This window comes from Macaca mulatta, chromosome 1 (assembly GCF_049350105.2).
Source record: "Macaca mulatta isolate MMU2019108-1 chromosome 1, T2T-MMU8v2.0, whole genome shotgun sequence".
NCBI classification, from domain to species: domain Eukaryota; kingdom Metazoa; phylum Chordata; class Mammalia; order Primates; family Cercopithecidae; genus Macaca; species Macaca mulatta.
This window is the reverse complement of record NC_133406.1, coordinates 114,767,463-114,772,405: the sequence shown is the minus strand read 5'-3', so window position 1 is coordinate 114,772,405 and position 4,943 is coordinate 114,767,463.

The window sequence follows — 4,943 nt, the reverse complement described above, 5'->3', positions numbered from 1 at the left end:
GATCTGCCTGGAAATGTCATCTCCTTTATGATGCTTTCTGTGACATTCTCTGCAGTTTAAGCAATTCCTTCTAGTGAAGTTATTTGCATTGAAGTAGGGCTCTCCCATAGCTCCTCTCACATTGTGTTATAATCGTTTTTGTTCATTTGCCTGTCAGCTACCCATCCTTATCACCTGGCCCCCATCTCTATGCCAATAGATATGGTTAATAGATATTTTGCAAGCAATAATCTCTAGTGGTTTGGGACCTTTAGGGAAGGCATAGATGGTCCTCCTCTTGGAGCCACAATGTACATTAGCCTATTAAAGGCTCTGACTCAGAAGCTCTGCAGAACCCAAGACCCTGTCTGTAACCAGGGTTTCCCAAATATTTTTAATCAGGGAACTCTTCTTTTGAATAACATATATTATAAGTCAAGGAATTCAGTAAGGGAAATGTTCTGTATCAAATACTCTCTGAAGCATTAAAAAATGGTAGATAAAAAGTCATGTTTTTGCTTCATTGTCAGCATTAGCGTCTTTATCTCCCTTTATTTCTTCTCTTTTCCAGAGGCTTCTATTACTTTATCACTCCAGCCACTTAGCTGAAAATGTGTGATACAGGTAATGCCCTCAGGGGACTGGTACCCTGGTTTCTGTCCTTACAATGGATAGGCTTCCAAATCTTACTGATTCATGGGTTGCTAACACAGCTTGCAGGGTGGTTAGCTATTATTTTGAAGGGCAATATCTTTGAATGTATATAGATCACCATTTTAATTGGTGACTTGAATGACAATGTGAATTGGTGGCAAATATGTTATGTATAAGATTCAGGATGCATGAAGAGGATTTTATAGGCTGGAACGAAATGGTGGGAAAATCTAGAAGAAATAATTTTAATAGTTGTATAAAAAAGTATCCTGAGCTGCGAACCTCTGTACAACTAGAATAATCAGTAAACTACAGTTCCAGAAGTCCTTCAAGTGTGGACTTGTGTCAGCAATGATGCACTTTTATGTTGAAGCCATAGATTTCTCAATCGATGCTGATCTTGTGGTGGTGAAGACTGGTTCAGTGTATCCATCAGCATTTTAATTCTTTTATTGGTGTGACCTGCTTTTACAATTTCCTATAGTTTTCCAGGAATTCATCTCTATTTTAGGATTCCCCAAACAACTTGGGGCAAAATCCTCCAAGGCTGGATCAGACATGTTAAATGGCATTCCCAGTAGTGGTAAGCATATCAGTGGAATTATGTGGAACACATACCTTTTGAGTTTTGACTGCTTCAGGGTGAATTTTTTTCTCCTATGGGGTACTTTTTGACAGGTTAGGGTATAGTCTTTGCTCTCTCCCTTTCTTCAGAATTTTTGATCTACATGCCCTGGAATCAAACTCTTTTTCCCACTTTTACGTTTCTTTGTTGGAACCCATTAGTACTCATGCAAAGTGACAGTACTTCTGTCAGTTAAAATAACGATCACTGAATTATGCATAACTCATTTGTAGTGTGGGTATATTTCAACTAATATTTGCATTTTTCTTTTGCAATTTTTATTTTTATTTTTTTTCAAAGTCAGATTTATTAAGGTATAATTTACATATTGTAAAATTCACCCTTTTTAAGTATACAGTCTGATGAATTTAATAAACATATATAATCATGTTAATAGTTTCACCACCTCTAAACATTCATGCCCCTTTATCATTAACCCTCCTTCCCCAGAAACAACACTTGGCAACCACTGACATGAATTAAGTTTCTGCAGTTTTGCTTATCCCATAATATCATATAAATGACTCATACATTATGTATTTTTTGATACCAGCTTCTTTCACCTGGCATAATGCATTTGTGATTAAGTCATATCATTGTGTGAATCAGAAGTTCATTTCTTAACATTGCTGAGTAACACTTAATTATGGATGTAGTAGTTTGTTTATCCATTTGCCATTTCAAAGACATTTGGGTTGCTTCCAATTGTTGATGATTAAGTTATACCTGATGTAAATGATGAGTTGATGGGTGCAGCACACCAACATGGCACAAGTATACATATGTAACAAACCTGCACGTTATGCACATGTACCCTACAACTTAAAGTATAATAATAATAAATAAATTAAAAAAAAAAGATGTAAACATTGAACTCATTGATGATAAGATATATATAACATATATAAGATAACAAATAAGCCCATAATAAGATGCTCAGCATTATTAAGTAGGGAAATGAAAATTAAAACTGGTATGACATATTACTAGATACCTATAAATGTGGCTAAAATAAAAAAATGTGACAATACCAAGTTTCTAGCAAGGATATGGCAAAACTGGGACTCTCATTCATTGCTGGCTAGAATGCATACTGGCACAACCACTTTTGTCTGTTCTTTTATAAACTTTGACAGACATTTATTATATAATCCAATAATTCCACTCCAAAATTGACCGAGAACAACAAAAACTTGTGTTCATACACAACATAAAAATTGTATGCGGACATTTGCAATTTTTATTTTTTTAAAAAAACCTTTTAAAGTAAGTATATATGATTGGGTTGACTTAAATAACACAATGATCATTATATTGGTATGCTTCTTGAGTAGACCAGGTCACAAACCAGCCTGCAGCCATGTCAGCTTCAAAGGCCATTTGGAGTCTGGCTCACTTGAGTTTGCCTCCTGGCTCTTCCATTTACTGTTGTTGTATGACCTTGGGTAAATTACTTAGCCTTTCTGAGTCTGTTTCCTCATCATCAAAGTAAGGATAATAATGCCTATTGTAAAGGGCTGTTGAAGTATTAAGTAAGCTAATTATGTCAATTACATAGCACATTGTGTAACATTTTAGTTACATTAAAACTCATAGCTATTATTATGTAATTTTCAGTTTAGTTGTTATTCTAATATTGGCCATATTAATTGTGTGAACTTTTGTACTTGTATGTATTTTCAGTAAGAGAGGATCTGGGAATGTAAATGTCTTTTTCTTTTTCAGGGATTTTTCCTCTTAGGGATTATTTCCCTGGAGACCTCATGAAGAATGATGTGGGTTCTATAGGGTACAGTGTGATCTAGGTCCTGCCTAATCTCCTTTCTAAACTTCAGAAAATCATGGTAGGTTTTCATGTCTTATAGATAAAACAGAACTTCACGGAAATTGTGACTCACGAGTAGAGTTCCTTCAAATATTGTCTTTTGCTTTTTGATTTCCTATGTATTTTTATACCTGATGAATGGGAACCTTATTGGAAAAATGTAGCAAAAGGGCCAGGAACATGTTAAGAAGAAAGTAGTTAGGGGAATGGGATAGGGATGGGGGCAAATAGTGCTACTAAATGGTTAAAAACCAAAAAAAATTACATTTATCCCTTTCTCTTTTTGTACCCAGCTGACTTCAGGTGTACTATGTTCTGTGCTCTGTCTCCCTCAAATGAAGTATAATCTTCTATCTAATGTCACATTGTAAATATCAATATTTAATGTGATTTTATTTGGGAGGCATAGTTAGGGCCTTGGCCAGGGTTCTGGCTAGCTTGATCCTAGGGCTTGGAGCCTGCTCTGTAGCTTGAACACTAATCTTCCTTTTTTTTTCTGGCTATACTCTCTGGCAATACTTTCTGGTTCCTTTCTTTCTGGCTACACTCTCTTCCTTTTCTATCAAGACTTTCAGATGTCAAGGTTCCCAAGCTGAATTTCGAGGTGCCTTTTCTTCTCTTAGGCTTTCTCACCATGCTGGACTGTTCTCTTTCACTCCTAAAATTGTTTCATGATCTCACTGGGTTAATCCTTACTTTGTGCCCTAAACTTTCTGGCATCTTGAGGTCTTCAGCATTCGGGCACTGAAGCCTAATTTTGACATGTGGAACTGAAGACAGAATTAGAAAGTAATTATCAAAGTGTCCTCAAATGGTTAGAGGATGTATAGGAGAGCAAAGCATGGGGAAAATTACAAGTCAGCCTTTGGAGGGGATGGACAGTAGGACAGGGAGAGTAGGGAAGAAGCATAAGGTATTCTACTTTTGACTGGCTGTCTACATCCTCATCTGTATTTTTCTGTGAGTTTTTCATTGAAGTAATATATATAATACTTGATATATGTATGCATATATGTATATATACAGAAAAGTATACAAATCAGAAGTCTACAAATCGGTTAATTGTCTCAAACTGAGCCATCCATGTAACCAACTCCTAGATTAAAAAACATAATGTTACTAGCACCCCTAGAAGCCCCCACCTATTTTTCCTTCCAGGCACTCCCCACTCTCTCAAAGAGTAATAATTATCTTGACTTCTAACACCATAAATTAGTTTTACCTAATTTTGGGCTTTATATAAAAGGAATCATACAGTGCTTTTATGTTTGGCTTCTTTAACCTAACACCCACATCTATGCATGTAGCCACTGTTCATTCATTCTCATTGTTCTATTGTATTGCATTATATGAGTGTGGTACAAATGATACGTTCTTTCTCCTAGTGATGGCTATTTGGGTAATTTCCAGTTTTTGACTAGTAAAAATGGTGCTGTTATGTACATTGTTTTATGTGTCTTTTGATTAACATGTGTATGCATGTCTGTTCCCTTCTCTTTCTAGTGTGCTGACAGCTTTTAATCACAATTCAGTAATGAATTTTGTTATAACAATGAATATTTATTTGGTCATCAGCAAGTAGCTTGTAGAGTACGTTTCCAAATGAATACATGGAAAGTGTGAGGCTAAGGCATAGAAGCAGTAAGTTATAATATTAACCATTGGTTATTTATCAGTGTTGTTAATATTAGCCATTGCTATTTATCAATGTTGTTAATATTCTTGCAAATCCAGTCATTTGAACTCATGACAACAGAGATCATGTCAATAAGTTCAAGAGTTTCTGAGTCCTGGAGGCCAGAGAATGGAGGTAGTCTATATTCCTAACCAGAAATCTCTTCATCATCCATGTATCACGTA